The sequence below is a fragment of the Gossypium hirsutum genome, chromosome A06 (genome assembly GCF_007990345.1).
Source record: "Gossypium hirsutum isolate 1008001.06 chromosome A06, Gossypium_hirsutum_v2.1, whole genome shotgun sequence".
Taxonomy (NCBI): domain Eukaryota; kingdom Viridiplantae; phylum Streptophyta; class Magnoliopsida; order Malvales; family Malvaceae; genus Gossypium; species Gossypium hirsutum.
The window spans coordinates 42,118,344-42,139,884 of record NC_053429.1 but is presented as its reverse complement, the minus strand read 5'-3'; positions in this window follow the sequence as shown (position 1 = coordinate 42,139,884).

The window sequence follows — 21,541 nt, the reverse complement described above, 5'->3', positions numbered from 1 at the left end:
TTAAGACTACCTTCTAGGGGAAGTACGTGGGTGTGAGCTATGTGGATGCTTGTAGGAGTGAGTTAATGAATCTCAAATAAGATGATAAGTCTGTGGTCGAGTATGAGGCCGAGTTTCTGATATTGAGCCACTATGCTCGAGGCATGGTGGCATCCGAGTATGAGAAATGTGTCTGTTTTGATGATGATTTGAGGGATAGTCTAGGGTTATTGATTGCTTTGTATTGGGAGCGAGAGTTTGCTATTTTGGTAGATAAGGCAAAGATTGCCGAAGAGGTTAAGCGCATGGAGCGTGAGAACAGAGATTAAGAGAGACGTAAGAATAGGAGGGATTCAAAGCCCTCTAGTTCTGTTCAGAGGCCTAAGAAACAAGCCAGACCAGATGGGCTTGCTAGAGTAGGAGTTCCTGTTACTCCTACTGGGATTCAGCCTTGTGGTTACTATGGTAAGCACCATATGGGTGAGTGTTAGAAGAGATTAGGAGCTTGCTTGCAGTGTGGGTCTTTGGAGCACTAGATTAGAGAGTTTCTGCATTGTTCTGATCAGATGTAAGCTTCGTGACAAGGTTTTGTTCAGTCTTGGAGGGTTGTATAGCAACCACCTAGGTGCAGTGGATTGACTAGGGGTGGTAATGGTATGGGATGAGGACAGAGAGCACTAGGCAGAGGTGGTAATCAGACAGAGGCGAGGCAGCCTACATTGGTTTATGCTACTGCTCGACACTAAAAGGACAGAGATGCCTCTGATGTGATCACAGGTACGTTCTTTATTTTTGATGCTCCATATACTGCTTTGAAAGACATAGGTTCTATACACTCCTATGTAGCTAGTTCTGTTTCCGAGAACTTGAGAATTTTTGTTGAATGTACTTCTGGTGAGATTACTGTACTGAGTCTGTTGGGGCAATCTATTCGGGTTGTAGACTTTATAGGAATGTTTCGTTAGAAGTGCAAGGGGTTGTGTTTTTGGCAAATCTAATGGAGCTACAGTTTGGGGAGTTCGACTTAATTCTGGGTATAGACTAGTTAGTAGAAAACCAAGTTAGTCTGGACTACGCAACCAAAAGGTTATTTTGAGAACTGAAGATGATAAAGAGGTAGTTATGATCGGCGAGCGTCGAGATTACCTACTTAATGTAATCTTTACTTTAGGGACTGAGAAATTGGTTCGGAAAGAGTGTGAGGCATTTTTTGCCTACGTTAGTGTTTCTGTTTCTGGGAACTCTTCTATCGGAGATATAAAACAGTGAGGGAATTTCCAGATGTTTTCCTTGAGGAGTTACCGGGTTTACCTTCAAATTGGGAAGTTGAGTTTGGTTTTAAGCTTCTGCCGAGTACAGCTCTGGTGTCCACCGTTCCTTACCGTATAGAACCAAAAGAGTTTACAGATCTTAAGACTCAACTTTAAGCGCTTTTGGATTGTGGTTTCATTTGTCCTAGTGTATCTCCGTGGGGAGCACCAGTTCTATTTGTAGAGAAAAAGGATGGTACCATGATGATGTACATCGACTACTGGCAATTAAATAAACTGACTGTGAAGAATAAGTACCCACTTCCCAAGATCGACGACCTGTTTGATTAGTTCCATGGGCTGCTGTATTCTCAAAAATGGATCTTTGTTTTAGGTATCATCATCTTAGGGTTAAGGAAATTGATATTCATAAGACGGCTTTTAGGACTCCTTATAGGCACTACGAGTTCCTAGTTATGTCCTATGGTTTGACGAATGCTCCGGTTACATTTATGGATCTGGTGAACCGAGTTTTTCAGTCGTATCTAGATCAGTTTGTCGTAGTCTTCATTGATGATATTCTGGTTTACTCTCAGATTGAGGATGAACACGATGAGCATCTTATGGTAGTGCTTCAAATACTTTTGAGAGAAACAGCTCTACACTAAGTTGAGCAAATGTGAATTTTGGTTGCGAGAGGTAACATTTCTGGGGCATGTGGTTTTTGCTGAGGGGAATCGAGTTGATCCTAGAAAGATTGAGGCTGTGCTTGATTGGTAACAACCTAAGAACGTATCTGAGATCCACAGTTTTCTGGGACTTTTAGGTTATTATTAGAGGTTTGTTGAGGGGTTTTCGATGATTGCAGCTCCTTTGACTAAGCTTCTACACAAAAATGTTCCCTTCGTCTGGACTAATGTATAACAATCGAGCTTCGAGGAGCTCAAGTCTTTTCTGACTCAGGCTCCTGTTCTGATATAGCTTGAATCTAGTAAGGAGTTTGTGGTGTAGAGTGATGCGTCGTACCTCAGTTTGGGATGTGTTCGGATGCAAGATGGGAAAGTTGTGGCTTATGCTTCCTGACAGATTAAGTTACATGAGGAAAATTATCTGACACATGATATTGAGTTAGTTGTTATGGTTTTTGCATTAAAGATCTGGAGGCATTATCTGTATGGTGAGAGGTGTATCATCTACACTGATCACAAGAGCCTCAAGTACCTCCTCAGTCAAAAGGAGTTGAATTTTAGGCAGCGTTGATGGATTGAGCTGCTCAACGATTATGACTGGATGATAGAGTATCATCCCAGTAAGGCCAATGTGGTGGCCGATGCTCTTAGCGGTAGAGTGATGACTGATTTGAGGGTGATGTTCACTCGTCTCAGTTTGTTTGAGATGGGGGTCTATTAACTAAGTTGCAGGTTAAGCTGACTTGGATTGGGTAGAATCGAGAAAAACAACTAATGGTTAATTCTTTAGTTTTAAGGTTTTGTCAGGTTGAAAATGGCAGCACTTCTGATTTTGGACTGAATAAGGATGAAATTCTATGTTTCTGAGGACGAGTTTGTGGACCAAATGATTCTGATCTAAGACAGCCGGTTCTGAGGGAAGCACATAGTAGCCCTTATACTATGCATCCCGGTGGTAATAAAATGTATCAGAATCCTCGTGAGTTGTACTAGTGGTTGGGTTTGAAGTGTGAGGTAGCTGATTTTGTTTCTTGTTATTTGATGTGTCAGCAAGTTAAGGCTGAGCACCAATTGCCTTCGGGTTTTCTCCAACTCGTTAAAATTCCCTTGTGGAAATGGGAGCGTATGACGATGACCTTCATTAGTAGGTTTCTTTTAACACACATTTTGTTCCGGTTCAATAAACTACTCTCTGCAGAAGTTAGCGGTGCTCTACATTTCTAAGATTGTAAGACTACATGGGGTTCCAATTTCGATAATTTCTGATAGGGATCCTCGCTCCACCTCTCAATTTTGGAAGAAACTTCACAAAGCTACTTCACAAAGCTCTGGGTTGGAGATTGGACTTCAGTACTGCGTTCCATCCTTAGACCGGTGGTCAATCTGAGAGGGTGATTCAAATATTGGAGGATATGCTTTGGAGTTGTACGATTGATTTCTGAGGTAGTTGGTAGGATTTTCTACTATTAGCTGAGTTCGCCTACAATAGTAGTTTCTAGTCTAGCATCTATATGGCACCGTACGAGGCTTTGTATGGTCATAAGTGTTGTACTCCGCTATGTTGGATTGAGTTGGGTAAGCATCGGGTTTTGGGTCCTGAGTTGGTTTCCGAGACTGAATATAAGGCTAGACTAATTCGGGATCGTCTTGAGGTATCTTCTGATAGACAGAAGTCTTATGCGGATCTGAAAAAGAGGGTTATCGAGTACGCTGTGGGTGATTTTGTTTTCCTTAAGGTATCTCTATGAAAGAAAGTTTTGCAGTTCGATTGTAAGGGCAAGTTAAGCCTTAGGTCCATTGGGCCGAATCAAATTATGAAGCATGTGGGACCGGTTGCTTATCAATTAGAGCTACCTCCAGAGTTGGACTGTATTGATGATGTGTTTCACGTCTTGATGTTGAGGCGGTATTGATTTTATCCATCTCATATTGTCTCTGGTGAGGAGATCGATGTTAGATCGGATTTGATAGTTAAGGAGGAGCCGGTTCAGATTTTGGATCGAGTTATTAAAGTTCTAAGGAGGAAATTCATTCTGCCAGTAAAGGTTTTGTAGTGAAATCATGGCACTGAGGAAGTCACATGGGAACTTGAGGAAGTGATTCGTCAGTAGTATTCTTATCTATTTGGATTAAGTAAATTTCAAGGCTGAAATTTCTTTTAGGGGGTAGAGTTGTAACGCCTTGAATAATTTAAGTTTTTTTTTGTGAAATTTGATGCAAATGTGTATTTGCTTCAGTGGTTAAGTGTTCTGGGTATGTGTATGAGGTCTTGAGTTCAATCCCACATTTGGAAATTTTGTTATTTTTGATACAAGACTTTTATAAAATCCATATCAAAATGAGCCTACTGGTTTGAGTGGTAAGGAGTTAGCTTGCTAGAGGTCTTGTGTTCAAACCCTTGTGTGAGCAAAAGTGATAATTTTTGTTTTGGTTTTCTGTTAAAGGTTTGGTGGAGTTGGGAGACTGAAGTGGTTAGATGTGGTTAGTGGGGAGGATATTATAGGATGTGGTTAGATGTGCGCTTGACACGGCCATGTGACGGTGTGAGTGTGGCCGTGTAGGCCACACAAGATAGGCCAATATTGGCGTGTAGGCTACACAGACGGTGGGCCCATATGGGCATGTGGGCCCAAAATTTTGAAAATTTCCCTAGGGTCGCATAGATCAATCTGATCGATTGTGGGCCTACTGTAGGGTCGGTAAGGGCTAACCAAACCCTATTTCATGTGATCTAATACTTTGATAATGTGATCTAAATAGGAAACTGGTATGTATGTCTGACTGTGCTGTTATATTTTATCTGTATACGAGCTTGTTAAGCATGTTTATTCTATTATTTTTGTATCTTTATTCTATTTCTGTGTTTGGGGTGAGATTGGTATATGTGGAGGAAGTGATATGTACAGCAACCTTTAGCCTATATTCTGGCAGTTTGACTACATATTATCTGTTATGTGCCACATCGATACTATATGGTGTGTAGGGATGGGTGAATGTTTTTAACCCTACATGGTGTGATGGGATGGACGAAGATGGTGTGTAGAGGATGTGGGTAGGATTCTGTATGTTTGACTTGTTATCTGATTCTAATAACTGTTTCTATTATGGACTTAGATCTGAATTTGTAACTGACTATATATGAAATTTTGTATATGTTGCATGACTATCTCTGTTGGGTTACGAATCGAGTTCACGAAAACTCACATCTGTTTGCCTGTTCTGTTCAGATGATCCATAAACATAGATGGGTCGGTACGACGGAGGCTCAGCGATGATCACTTGACGGAAACTATTTTCATTATTATTGTTATTTAACGGTTTTACTGAAATTTGCAATTTTCATGAGAGTTTTGTAATTTTTAGGCTCTCCAGACTTTTTGGACTATTTGGTTTGATTTTTTGGGTTTGATTGCGTTATGATTTCTAAATTGTGATGACTCGACAAAATACCGATTTTACACGAACAAATGTTTTTTTGAGAACATGAGCGTGGTTTTGTTTTTAACAATTTTCTAACTGTCGTTACAAAACAATTGGTTAACTTTAAAGAACAATTTGTAATGGTTCCGATAATATATATAAATGAATATGTTTTATAAGACTTGGATGTTTTAACAAACAACTAAACCTTTATTCGTAACACTCTCGGATTTGGCCATAACTCTAGGACGGGTTTGGGGTGTTACAGATTTCAAGTCTATTTCTTGTAATTTTTATATTTTTGAGGTTTCAAGAGCGTGATTTAGCTAGCCCATATACGATTTTGCAAAATTGTTAAAGTTTTCAAAAGTTGTTGTTGTTAATCTCTTGAAGCTTTTGGTACTAAATTGTTAGATTTTAAGATTAGAAGTGAAAAAGGACAAGTATGTAAAGTTTAATTGCTAGTTTTTGAACATAGGACTAAAGTGCATGAAGTATGAAATTGGTGTAATATTTCTATAATTATTGTTAATAAAGGGTTATAAATGGATGTAATTGATATCAGTTTCGAAATCAAGGCTCAAATTTGGAAGTTATGGTAATTTTGGTCTTAGAGAACTTTTGAAAAATGAAGTTGAACTATTATATGCATATAATAGTATGTTATAAGATATTTGGAATTGATAATTTGAAATGAATTATCATATAGATCAGAAATTGAGTCAAACAGAGGAAAATTGAGGAAAAGGCAAAATTATGAATTAGTCCTCAACGTTTTGTTTGTTGTTGTTGTTTCCAAGTAAGTTTAAATGATATGGTTATATGTAATTTTATTATATACTTGAATTATGAATTTGTGTTGTGTGAATGTAATTTGAAATATTTACGATTTGGTACAGAAAGGTGATATATGAATTAATTTGTAAAGAAATGATTTTATGTGCAGAGGCGAATCTAGTGGGGCTAATATGGGCCCAACTCCCTCTAAAATGGAAAATTTCTATTTAGGCCCTTTAAATTTTTTTAAAATTTTAAATTAGTGAGGATAAAATTGCACTTTACCCCCTTAAAATTATAAAAATTCTATTTAATCCTTTAAAAAATATAAAGATATAGACTATAAAAATTAAAATTTCATTCGGCCCCCCTAAAAAATTGTTCTGGCTTCGCCCCCTATTTATGTGCTAAATGTGCCCGAGTGAACAAAATAAACGATAGGATATGATTAACATGCCAATAAGGTTAATCGCGCACTAGTACAAGATATACGCAATGGTACAAAGTTTGTAATTGAACAAAGTTATTATTGATTATATCAAAATCCAACATTTGTTTCAGATTATCAAATTTTATATGTCTCTTCAGAATATTGTTGTACGATTATATAGAATAGCCTACAGGCTTTGCATTTCGGTCCCCTGATGGGGTGTAGTTACTGCTTTAGCAAGCAATCTGGATTGGTGTAGTTACCAGTGTATCTGAATTTGTTCATTAAAGTTCTTTAGGCTAAATGGTTAAAGAAAAGTGAAAAATAATAGTGAAATGGTATGAATTGATATACAAAAGATTATATGTTGATTGAACTATACAATTGGTATTAAATTTTTTATCCTATATGAATGGAACTGAATTGAATGTTAAATAATTGAATTATTATTGATATGGTTATATGAGGAACTCACCTTGTTGAAATGTGATTGTAATGTCTAAGCAAACTTGCCAAGTTGAATTGCTTATTGCATTAAATTGTAAAAATGAGGTAATTTATTGTTTTATGCCTGTGAACTTATTAAGCATTTGATTTTCTTATACCTTTGTTTCTTTTTCCTTATAGTTGTCAGCTTATGAAATGTGTCGATCGAATCATCTTAAAGCTCTCACTATCCTGCTATCAACTCAGTAGACTTTTTATCATTTTAAAGTCCAATTAGGTGGCATGTTCATATGTGTTAATACATGTGTTAACTTTGGATTCATAGTTTGGCTTGAATCTTAATTAATGCTTGAATTAAAGAGAGCTAATGTTCGTGTATGTAAATATGCGTGTATGGTAATGTGATTAGCTTTAAATGTGGCACTTGAATTCCAAAACATTTCTTAATGAATTGATATGGTATGTGATGGTATTGAATGGTTTAAAAGCATGAAAGAATGGGTTGAGTTTGAATAGGATGATTTAGTATGTTTGGTGCCAAATGATGGCATATTGGTTTGAATGATGTGAATTGGTTAAAATGAAATGTTCAGATATGGTTTTGGCTTGGTTTTATGTAAGTATAAGTGTGCATTTAAGTACCATTTGGGTAAGTTGATAAGTTGGCTTGAAATAGGTACCAAAATGTAGATTTTTGACATTTTTTCTTTGAGGTATCAATACCTTAGAAAAAGGAATCAGTACTTTAGCATTTTTTTTTAATTTTCAAAACATCAAACATTAAAATGGTATCAATACAGAGGTAAAGTGTCAATACCATGAAAAAGGTATTTGTAACACCTATACCCGGCCCAGTCATTGAGCCCGAGTTCTAGAATGCTACACCACCGTCTTACATCGATTTCATTATAATCAACACATTTAGTATACAAGCATCTTTACTTTGTTTTGTTACTATAGCAATCATGCGAATATTAAGCCATGCAAACTCAAATTAATGTTTAGCTGTGCTAATACACGATAATCAAACATAAAATGAACTTACACCAAGCATTGGGACCACTTAGTCAATTTTCCAAAAACTGTTATGTATGTAACGATAATGTCTCGGGGGTATCAATATTTCTTTTAAGTGGTATCAATACCACATGGAAAATCAAGGCCAAACTTGCATTCTGTTTCTTGCCAAATTTCAAAACATCAAAAATTATCAGTACCTTTCGTAAGGTATCGATAAACATACCTCGAGTATCGATATTGGGGCCGAGGTATTGATACCAATTCTCTATTCTATCTTCCTGCACTTTCGAAAAATACAGAGGTATCTTTTTTAAAGCCCTAATATTGATACTTCTGTTCCAGGTTACAAAATTTCAACATATGCAAGCATTAAAACCATTCAACTTAATCCCTAAACATCATGCTTCATTCACCTAGTCAAATAAGCATAAAAATTTCAAAGATAGTAGCCCAAATACTGTGTTCAAGTCCACATGCTTCCAAATATAAACAACAAGCAAATAGCCCCAAAATTGACTTAACAAAATCAATATAAAGTCTACGACATTGCTTTAAAGTCCCATATAATAAATAAACCAATTACACCTACTATGACAACTAAGAGAATGGCTTGGATCACTTCCTCAAAGACCACACCGCTCACATCGGAAACGCAACTACTCTGCAAAGGTTAAAATGGAGTGGGTGAGTTTAACAAGCTCAGTGAATGCTCAGAACAACCTCTACACAAACAAGTCATTATGAAACAATTAAACAATCATATATCATATTCATGGCATCTCTAATTCTATATCAAAGTTTGCATGTTTCATTATTCTTCAAGCATTTCTTTACTTAATGATTAGAAGACTATTCAAGCATACATCATATCACGCATTTTAGATACATTTAATGATAGTTTGGCTCTTAGGATCATGAAACATGAAGTGGACTCTATCACCACTCATCGGATGCACGGTTCTCCAACACACCACATAGACTCGTAGAGTCAAACATATCTCATAAGTGAAGCAAATAGCTAACACTCTCCAACACACCAAACACACATATCCCGTTGAATGTTCACTGTATATATGCATTATCAACATGTATTTACTTATCGATTTTCGTACATGTTCACTGCATATACATATCATCAACACATTATAACCACTGACACGTATTATAAAAACGTACCCACCTATTTACTATCTCATGGCATGAATTACATACTCATATATTCACTTTCATAACAGTCTTCACCAACTTACAACACATGTCATAATATCTTATACATGCTCATATTTTCACAATTGCACAACGCACATTTACCACATTATAACATAGGTGTGAGAACACTTACACTCAGAATTTTGAGTAGGGGTTTAGGCTACCTCTGAATTCCCAGTTGCACATTGAATCATCTACAAGCAGCTATTCCAAAATACTCACCAAAAATACGCTTTCTAAGCTTAAACAAGCTTTTCTTTGCCTTTGTCTCTACTCGTTGAAGATCCTATTGACTCCGGCACTTCAACAAGATAAACCACACAAATATTCAATTAAAAATCAATTAATAAGTCACCCTAAAAAGTCACAAACATAAGTCTAAGCTACATTCTCTTCTACACTTGAAATTTGAATAACTTGGTCTACACTTAATATTTTTGTGTAAAACGAGTTTCGTTCATCTACGACTAATTCCCAACCTTTAAATTACACAAAACTACATGTTTCAAGGTATCAAAATTTTTGGACAAGTTTTGGCTATTGCGACAAAAATTCATTAAAGCCCGAGAAATGCTTAACAAAACTCTAAAATAATTTTAGAAACATTCTAACCAAGTTAAAATGAGTTGAAAAACATTTTAAAATCAAGTTTTAATCCACAAACTTGAAATCCACCATTAACGAACAAAATTTTGCCTTTTATCTAAAACATGTGTTTTAATTGCTAGAAATTTGATTTCAAAGTCTAGATAACATTTAAAACTATAGGAAGATGACTGGTTACCTTGAATGCAAGAAAAACAAAGATTCGTCGAAAACCCAGAAAACTCACACGCGAAGAAGATGATGGATTCTATGGAGTTTTGAGTTGTTTTTTTAAGGATTTATAAAGGTAATTGACTTGGGGTGATGGAAAGCAAAAGAATATGGTTTGAGAATAAAAAATGAAGAGTTAATACTTTTGAAGAGTGAGGGACGACAACATTATGGGGAAGGAGAAAAGCTATCATGAAAATAAGATGGGGATAGGGGTTTTTTTGTTCAACTTTAAACTTTGGTCTATTTTCCTCTTAAAAGCTCGCAGTTTTGACTCTTTTACAAGTCAGTCCCATTTTCACAATTGAAGGTATTTAAAACTCGTTTTTAGAAATTGACTTAATTTCCTAATAGCCATTGTCGAAAACATTATTGAATACCAACCTTATGAAATTCTGAGCACATATAGGCTAAAATTCCTAAAATACCCTCAAAACTCCTAGGCATTCGTCGTGAAAATAGGGTTACAAAGCATTATCGAAACTTCAGAACATTTACAAATAAATCATGTCAATCACTGTTCTTTATCCGAGAATATTCATAACATCCCTTAAATGGACCCTTGGGGCCCAATACGAGCATTAGAATCGAGTCGGGACTTAATCGCAGACTCTAAGAATTTTTCGTGAAATTTCAAAAATTTTCGAAGTTATAGGGCATACACGCCCGTGTGGTCCTAAGGACACACTCGTGTAACCCTGGGACACACCCGTGCTACAGGCCGTGTTCGACCTCGTCTAACTCTCTGACTTGTGCACACAGCCATGCCACACGCCCGTGTGCTAGGCCGTGTGGTTAATTAATTCTTCTCCAAATTAGGTGTCGGTTTCACACGACCAAGACAGATGTCTATGTTCTAAACTGTGTAGCACACACAACTAACACACACGCCCGTGTCTCTGCCCGTGTCTGAGCATTCTGTTTTCTCAAATTTAAGGTGGAGGGGACACACGACCTAACCACGCGCCCATGTACCAGGCCGTGTGTCACACACGGTCTAGACACACGCCTGCCTGTGTGGACAAAATAAAGCCATTCCTAGCTTCATTTCTCACCCAAAATCATACCAAATTCCTGCACCAAACTTACATCCAAACACCAACCAATCCAAGCATTGAATTCAAACAATTTATAATATTTGATATGATATATTATTACATGCACTCATGCTTTTAATCTTAGCTTTTATAAGTGTACTCATTTTAACCTTTCTCAATCAATAAATAATAAACACTTATGTTATCTCCAAAACAAAAACTTAAATACATATATACATGTACCCAAACAGAATCATCATTAGCTATTCCAATGGTTAGATTACAATAATTATTTACATTTACATGTCAATATGGCCAATATAACCTATACATGCCATTGTAACCATAATTGTTTTACCATATTATACCGACATGGGCCGATGGATAGTGTGAGTGATCTCCGCTAAGCTTCCAATCTAACGAGCTTCCGATTTACTCTAAAATAGAGAAACAAAACTAAGTAAGCATAAAATGCTTAGTAAGTTCGTATAACATGGTACTTAACTTACCATTCATTCTATTTTGAGGTAACTATGTAAGACATATTTAATCAATTTGGCCTCAAGACCTACACACATCCTCATTTCCCTTGTAAGTCATATGTTCCATAATAACAACAAAACATATATGGGCTCAACAATAATCAAGTTTCCATGCACATATGCTTTCCACAACATGTATTCATTTAACATGTATAAATCATCTCTTTATATTACAAGTATAATTTCATAATAGTTCATCTCGAGTTCAGATTATTTCATGTCAGAACTTTACTCATATCATTCGAAATATCTAGGTCACACGAGTAGTTTTACACTCAAGGTGTACAAGTCTATAATCAAAGATGAACATTCTCATTAAATAATTTCCATATATAAATATCATCATCTCATACTTTCATATATCACTTGTCATGTATCATCATTTTCTTGTATTTCAAACGGATACATGTATTAACTCATTTTATTATTCATATCTTCTCATGTCTGGATTGTAACCCATTGAATTTATTTGAAATATCGATCGATACACAGGTAGTACACTCAAGGTGTACAAATCAGGATCTGTCAATTCATATTCAATAGTACCCATAAGGTTCTATTTTAGAGAGTACACTCTCCAGCCACACATGTATACAACAGGATTGCCAGTCCAATCTAAATTCTTTTTATGGCATATGCTCTAAGGAACTTGATCTGTATTACCCGTCCGAGCTAAATCCAATCCATAACATATGCTCAAGAGGACTTATATCAAGATTATCCGTCCGGGCTAAATCCTTTCTATAATGAGATCAATAGGATTACTCGTCCAAGCTAAATCCCATTACCAACAAATGCAGGACCTTATTCATTTCGGGCAATCACATATCCATCGATTTTCCATTTATTCAACCGTGATTTAAACATTTTCAAGCATTATCAGGCATGTGATTATTTCATACATCTATAACGTTCATATAATTCAAATAAACACATTTCATATTCATTTCAAGCATATAAGTAACATTTTACCATTTATTATTTATTGAGCATTATTATTGATCGGGCTTTTTCAAATATATTTTTAATGTCATATATATACAATATTTATACAATTCACAAACACAACATTAGTTCAAGCATATAAACATACGCAATTTAGTTACACGAACTTACCTCGACAAATGTTCGTTTACATAAAATCTACTGACATTTTCGTCTTTTCCTTGTTCTAGCTCCGAATTTGGTATATCCAGATCTATACAAGTAAATTTCAGATCAATTTATCACATTTAATATTCAAGTGAACTCAATTTACATCCTAGGCAAAATGATACTTTTCCATAAATTCCTATTTCGTCCTTGGGCTCAAAAAATAAAATTTATACAATTTACTCCTTATTCCAAGCCTAACCAAATTTTCACCTTAAAATTTACAGCACATATATTCTGTAAAATTCATACTTTTTCTTCAATTTTTAGAAATTTACATTTTAGTCCCTAAATTATGTTTTCATCAAAAATCACTTTATAAAAGTTGTTTATCTATCAACAACCTTTTATTTTCTACCATAAATTTCAAATTTTCAGCATATTCATTCATGACCTAATTTCCAAAATTTGATAACTTCTCAAATTGATCCCCCAAATAGATAGATTAAGCTATCCCGGTTTCAAAAATATCAAAATTACTAAAAACGGGACAAGAAAACTTACCGAATTTGGCCAAGAAAGTTTCTTTTCTCTCTCCTAGGGTTTCCATAGAATATTTTAGGGAAGAAGATGATAAAAATGATTTTTATTTCAATTTAATTAATTTATCATCTTTAATAATTTTGATTTCCAATTTAGTCCTTCGCCTTTTTCTAATTTTCCATGGATGAATCATACAAAAATATCTACTGACTTTTTATTAATGGTCTAATTACCATATAAGGACCTTAAGTTTTTAATTCCATAGCTATTTGATCCTTCAAGCTACTAGAATTTAATTTTTGCGTTTTATGCGATTTGGTCCTTCCCTTAATTAAACACATAATCGGTAAAATTTTCTTATCAAAATTTTCACATGACATTTCTATCATGTTACGAACCATAAAATAAAAATAAAATAAATTTTATTTTTTGACTCAGATTTGTGGTCCCGAAATTACTGTTTCGAATTCATCAAAATTGGGTTGTTACAAATACTTTACGACCGGTATTGATGCATTTTTTTAACTTAATTTTTTTCTAAGCATCGAAGCTCAAAATGGTACCGATGCTTGCCAAGGGTATCGATACCTGATCTAAAATTTTGAAAACTTTGCAATTTGGTCCTATTTCGTGTTCGAAATAGCAAATGAACTTTTGTAATCTCGATTGAGCCTTAGAAAATTTTGTATAGCATGTGATAATTGTGATCATGGAATGTTTGAATGTTTAAATGATTTATTTTTATTTTTTTACAATAGTTGCTCTGACAATTAATGTGACATTCTATAGCTTGGACTCGACAATCAAGTCAGACTAGTGGTGTTACAGTCTCGACTACTAGGGAAGAATTAAAGAAGCTACTAATTGCAGGTTTCATCCGAGAAGCTACCTATCCAAATTGAGTCCCCAAAGTAGTCATGTTGCCCAAGTCCAGAAACAGATGGGGAACGTGTGTAAACTTCACCAAACAAAACAAGACATGCCTAAAAGATAGCTTCCCACTCGTATTTATAAATTGATTGGTAGACACTTCGTAGGCCACTAGTATATGAGCTTCATAAATGTCTTTTTGGCCTATAATCAAATATTCATGACAGAGGAAGACCAAAATAAGACAACCTTCATCATTAAAGACAAATTGTTTTGTTACAAGATGATGCCTTTTAGTCTCAAGAACACGAGAGCTACATACCAACGTTTGGTGAACAAACAATTTTAGCACCAGATATGGAAAATTATGGAGATGTATGTTGATGATATGTTGGTCAAAAGTACTACAATGGAGCAACATATAAATGACCTTCAGGAGGTATTCACAGTATTCCGCAATTATAGTGTGAAGCTCAATATAGTAAGTGCACTTTTGGAGCCAGGGCTAAGTAGTTCTTGGGTTTTATGATATCCAACAGAGGAATTAAGCTAACCTGAAGAAAATCAAGGTAATTTTGGAAATGAGTCCTCCTAGAAGCCCAAGGAAATTCAACGAAAAACTGGGCGGATAATGGCACTGAATAGATTTGACTTAAAGATGGCTAACTGGTGTCTTCCGTATATCAAAGCTTTAAAGGGTTTCTTCCAGTGGACAGAAAAATGTCAGCAATATTTTGAGGAGTTAAAATAGTATTTGAGCACCCCTCTACTCTTAGAACCTCCCTTACCTAGAGATTTATTGTATATGTACCTCATTGCTTTTAATGAAACAATTGTAGCATTATTAGTCAAAGAAGTTGAAAGACAACAACATTCGATCTACTATGTCAAAAGGGTTCTACAAGATGGAAAACTGAATTACTTACAAGTTGAGAAAATTGTTTTTTCTTTGGTCGTGGCTTCAAGAAAGATCTATCCTTATTTCTAAGCTCAACCTATTATGATGTTGTCAGATCAATCATTTAAAGATATCTTGGGAAAAGTAAACATCTTCAAAAGAATGAGCAAAGGAGTGTCGATTTGAGTGAATTTGGATTGGAATATTCATCATGGAAAGTAGACAAAGCTCAAGCCCTAGCAGAATTTGTAGTTGAATACTTATTTTCCCAAACATCCAAAGCTTCTTAAGGAAACAATCTCATCAGCAGTCTAACAGAAACACTGGAAAATGGTCCTTCAACAACCTTCTGACCGCCTATAAATGTGTTATCGTTTATAGTATAAGTAGCTCACCAAAAATATATAAAATTAAATCGACGGTTTCCGCAAGCGTACAGGTCAAATTGTAATATAATATGTGTTACAACGGAACACCGGTAAGTATTCAGAGGATCGTACTCAAGAGAATGTAGATTAAAGAAATTAATGTTATATTAATTACAGACAATAATTAATATACTAGTCGAGTCACAATTTAGTAGTGTGAATCCAAATTAATAATTTAATTAAACGAATTAAATTAACTATCTTAAATTAATCTAATGGACTTTCCTATTTCTAGTGCTGACAACATGACTCTTTAATTGATTAAATCCCTAATTATCTAATTAAATAATTAATTATCCTAAATTAAGTTCTTTATCACCCTTAGACTACCCTCCCGATTCATCTTCACTAAAGATTACCACCTAAGTCACCCTTTCGGTCTTTTCCTAGGCATACGGATACCCTTCTGGTCTCACCACATGGCACAAGTTATACACCATAGGATACCTTTTCAGTCTCACTTGTCTTGATATTCTATCAGGGGCGTCACTATCTAATATACTAAGTACTCTTGAATAAATGTGTTATCGTTTACAGTATAAATAGCACACAAAAAATATATAAAATTAAATTGGTGGTGTCTGCAAGCGTACAGGAAAAATTGTAATATAGTATTTTGTTACAATGGATAACTAATAAGTATTCTGAGGATCGTATCCGAAGGGATTGCTAATTAGAGAAATTAATATTAAATTAATTAGAGAAAATAATTACTAATCTAGTTGAGTCACAAATTAGTGGTGTGAATCCAAATTAATTTTCAATTAAACTAATTAAATTAACTATCCTAAATTAACCTAATGGACTTTCCTATTCCTAGTGTCAACAATGTGAGCCTCTAGCCTATGATCGATTGAATCCCTAATTATCTAATTAAATAATTAATTATCCTAAATTGAGTTATTTATCATCCTTAGTTAAGACTGCCCTTTTGGTTCATCTTCGCTAAGGATTACCACCAAAGGCACCCTTTTGATCTCTTCCTAGGCATACGGATACCCTTTCGGTCTCACTATTTAGCACATGTTATACATGACAGGATACCCTTCCGATCTCACCTATCTCGATATTCTATTAGGGGCATCACTATCTAATATACTAAGTATTATTGAATAAACGACCAGTTTTAGATAAACAATCACTTAACAAATTAATTAGGTTATTAATCGAAACATAAAGATCTGAAATAAGCATAATAAGTTATTTAATTATTCATACAAATGTTAATTAATAAATTTAATGAAAATATAAATAAAGGAATGACAGATAGGAGAAAGCTCATAAATATATTGAAGTGCGGTGCAAGAGTAATCTTCGCTCACGATTATCTTTACATCAGAATAGAAATGTTTCGACTACATGAACATGAAAAGAAAACTAAAAACTAAATAGTAAAACTATCTGTCTAGAATTGCTTATAATTTTGGTGACCTTAAGGTCTTCTTTATAGACAACGAGCTACTTGGTGACCACTCAATTCCTAGATAACTTAGACACTAATAAATGCAATATTTTGGTAAATGTTAGGGTCCAAATAAAGAAATTTCTTGAAAAATATCATTCAATGAAATCAGCTTCATTTTGGCTTGCCATCGTCGCGTCATCGTGATGTGGGAAGACTCATCATCACAACGTCACCATCGTGAATTCACTCATTTATTTATCATGTCATCATGATGATGACTAAAGGAAGCTCCATGTCACAATGTCAAGTGTATTTTCGACCTTGGCAGCTTCGTTGTGCTATCAAGCTATCTTGTATAGCAGTCCGATCATCATCCCTTGTATTCTTGGACCTAAATTGGCATCCTACACACTTAAATAACCCATTAGTCACTCATGAGGCCCGATTCGGCCTTACGAGTCATCGAAATGGAAAAAAAATACATAAAAATACTTATTTTATTAATGTTTTATTCCTAACCTACTAATACTAAAAATGTAATACTTAATTATAAAATGTCAAGAAGAAAAGCTCGTTAAGTGTGGAAATGACCTAAAATAACTACTACATTTGACATCAGATCAAATAACGCCACACTTAAGTCTTTATTTATCTTAAATCAAACAAAAGAAAATAAATCAAATCTATAGCTAAATAATGTACTTGAGCTGGCTTGATACACAACATTAGTTCGGAGCATCGACATTAGGAAAATTTGCTTAAATATATAACTCTAGCTAGAAATTTAAACAATTTACAATTATATACACCTAAGTAAATTAGTTCAATAAATTATAAAGTAAATAAGTTAAAGAAAATTAATCATATAGCCCCATAAAAATGTATATATGAATTTAGTATTTATTTTTGCAAAATATAGTCACTTTGAATATCTTTTTTCTACTTAGTCTTTTTTTTGTGTGTGTCCATGTTTTGAACTCTGATGCAGTAATATTTTCCCGTATAATCCTTTATGTTTTTTTTTGTGCCAAATCGATTGAGATTTTTCTTAGGAACTTTTTTTGTAAAGGGTATACTAGTCATACTGCACCATTTCAATAACCATGAATTTTACTAAGTATATACTGCACCATTTCAATAACCATGAATTTTACTAAGTATTTTCTTTTTAATTCAAACATCATATACTTCTACAAATATAATTACCCTTTCGTATCTATCTTTATCACTTGGTATATTTAATCTTTTTTTTTCCTATTTACATTTTAATAAATTGAACTAATTAGTCTACATATAAACAACCTAAATTATTTAATTCCAAGTAAATTTACAATTTAAACAAATAACCTAGGTATATACTCATAACCAATCACTTGTATTTCTACAAGTTCGAGGACAAACAAAACACAAAATAAAAATTTAAAAATTGTCTAAAAACAAAACAAGATAATAGGAAAATTTAAAAATTTTCCTATGTCACCCCCACACTTTATTCGGCATATTGTCCCTAATGTGCTATAAAAAAATAAAAGAAAGAGGTTACCCGATTAGCATTAAAAGTCTATCACAAATAGTGGAACTGACTCTTCCTTGCAGTTTTGGCTCGAATTTATAGTGCCTCATTACTTATGGGGTTCCTACACAGAAAATTAAAGCATACAAAAATACAATAATATTTTTTTGAAAATAAAATAACAAGAACAAGAAAATAAAAGGAAACTTCCTCATAAATCTATGAAGATGTCTCCATCAAACTCGTCCATGCCATCATCATGCTCCTCCGAGACGACCCTTGCCACATCCCCTCTAGATATGGATGGACTAGTTGGTGTGGGTCGAGAGGTGTCAAAGGGTGGAACATGTGGAGCAACACCTATCGGGGAGACCCAGTACGAAGGCCATCCAAAGTCGGGTCTGCTCACTTCTTTGTCACGGTGGGCCATCCATTGTGTCCAACGCTCAACTTGGACAGCTATGTAATAGAACCACTCCTTACTCGTCAGATCCTCTGGAACCTTCTAAGTTTGGCGTATCCATGGTGGCCCAGGTTAGGGTGCCTCTATCGATTCTGAGAGCCCATAATCTTTTGATTACTCCTGGTGTGCTACCACCTGCCCGTTTTGCCTCTCCACTCGACTAGCTTAGGTGTTGCAGAACTGCTCACAGATAAAGTTATTTAGTACCCCTTTCGGTGGACAAGTAGGTTCTTTGAAATCAATCGCCATACCGGCCTTCTAGCACATCTCCGTGATCAGGTGTGAGTATGGAAGTCCTCATGGGTGCCCTAAGGTAAATTGTCGCATATTCGCAAGGATCTGGTCTCCCACGTTAATCCGCCAACCCTACAAAATAGCGTATGGGAAAATAGCACAATCATAGGTAACTTTTGTGACGTGCTAAGCTGGCAGTAATTTTACTCTCATAAAGTACATCCACATCTTGGCCTTCGAGGTTATAATTTATTATTGGAACGACAATGGATTTGAATTCACTTGCTTTCGAACCTAATGGCCTCGACTCTTAGTTAAGAAATTAATAATTTCATCATAGTCCACCTCGTCCTCATATAAGTTTTTGTAAAAATTTGGGGCATAGTGAGGTGTCCTATGAATGGCCTCGACCATGATTGGAGAGACGTCTACATACATGCCTCTCTCAAAGACTTAGTTGTCTTGCGCTTCAGGAAAATTAGCATAAAATTCATGAACGACTGATATTATAGTCAATTTAAGCGATTGTCGGTAGAATATGTTCCATCATAACTGGTTGATCCTTGTAATCACTAGATAATGAAATAATTGAGTGGATAAATCAAAGCCATGTTTCAGGATCATCAGTTTATCGAGATTGGCCATTGGGCTGTGGCATTTTTGGAGACAAATTGTCTCCTTGGTTCATCGGGAACATCATGTTCCCATTACGATATCACTCATTTTCGCTGAGCCATTTCGATCAGTAATCAATCAAACAATTTCAAAATTCCAAATTTCTCTTAATATATAGTTCTAAATTCAATAAAATATAAATATTAGAGAAGGGATGTCACTAAGCTTTTTTCGTTGTTGAAACATCTATTCACCATGTTTCGTCGTTGGCCGCCGTAGGTCTTCATCGGAGACTTGATTTTCACCTTTGGAAAGGAGATTTCAAGAGAGATACTACTTAAAATTAAGAATATAACCACTAAATCTAAAAATTATGGGGGATTAAAGCTTTGAAAGGGAGGAGAACGGTGGAGAACGGGAATCGGAACAGTGGAGGAGATGGTGGTTTTTGGCACATTATGACAAGGACCATTTATAATCGTCGCCTCATCACAATGACATGTTCTGGCTTATCAGGACAAGGACTCTTTAGTTCAAATTCCTATGTCGTTATGTCATGGCTTGTTGTGATGTCACTTTCCTCTTATCATGAGGAAGGGACTCACATCGCGACGACGCAATATTTCTCGTCACAATGTCACCATCTGTTTGTTGTTTGTTGTGAAGGCTCGTTGCAATGTCACAAGGCCTCATTGGGATGTGACTTAGTTGTCGAGATGACGCGATGTCTCTCATCAGGGTGAGGTTAGCTCGTCATGACGACGGGAAAATGCTCGTCACAATGTTAACACTGCTTTGGCCTCCCGTTTACACGATACTCTAACTCCTCGGCTCGTATGATTTCCCCCGATTCTGAGCTAAGCTACTATTGTAAAACTAAATAAAAATTCCCTAATTAAACATGAAACTAAATAATTAAAATATTTAACTAGAATTTAAACTTAAAATAATTTTAAACAAAAATTCCTTTTTAGGGGTCGAGACGATCCATATCACCCATGTAAAAGAACTTCCAGTTGGTCCTCGAAACTTTGATCTGTCATTTGTTCTTTCATTGAGGGATATAAACCAGTATCCTCAGTCGATTCCAATGATATCATCTTATCTTCGACCGATGCGACATCCACATCACGAGCCACTTGGTGCCAAATTCGAGCCAACCCTAAATTGTTTTTCAATGTATTATTGGATCAAGCTTTCTTCCTTCCATATCGTGAGATGCTTTGGTTGCCCGAGCTTTGTCTTCCCTATTGAACAAGATTGAGGTAAACTTGTCGATTTCTTCAACTAACACCTCATCAGTTATGGCTAAAAAGTATATCGACTCGTCTACACTTTCATTCAGAATTGATTGAAGCTCCTTTACCTCTAATTTTACCATTACATTTACTAGTACGTCTACATCTATGTTAATTGGATCAGAGACATATTCGGTTGTATTCAATTCACCCCTATTTCTAAATCCAAACTCTTGATGACTTTCAAGATTTAATTTCAAATGGTTGCCAGTAATTAATTGGTCCTTTGAGTCGAATTTGAAGTCATCATGTACAACCTCTTCCAATGGAATACATGCTTGGGATTTTTTTCGAAAAAATTCCTCTATTTGATCCAACTTTTGTTGGATTCTCTTTGATTTGGCTAGAAATTCTTGCTCAAATTTTCTTGTTTCGATGTATAGTCATATGAATCATAAAGAGTTTCATCTAAATATTTGGATGTCCCTAATTGTCGCTTATATATCTCTTCTAATGAAGTAATTGTTTCATTTTTTTTTGGTAAAGCTCTAACATAAGCAATCTTTGGTTCTCCATAATCTCCCATTGTTCATATACTCCCTCCTCGTATACGTCATTTTCAACCA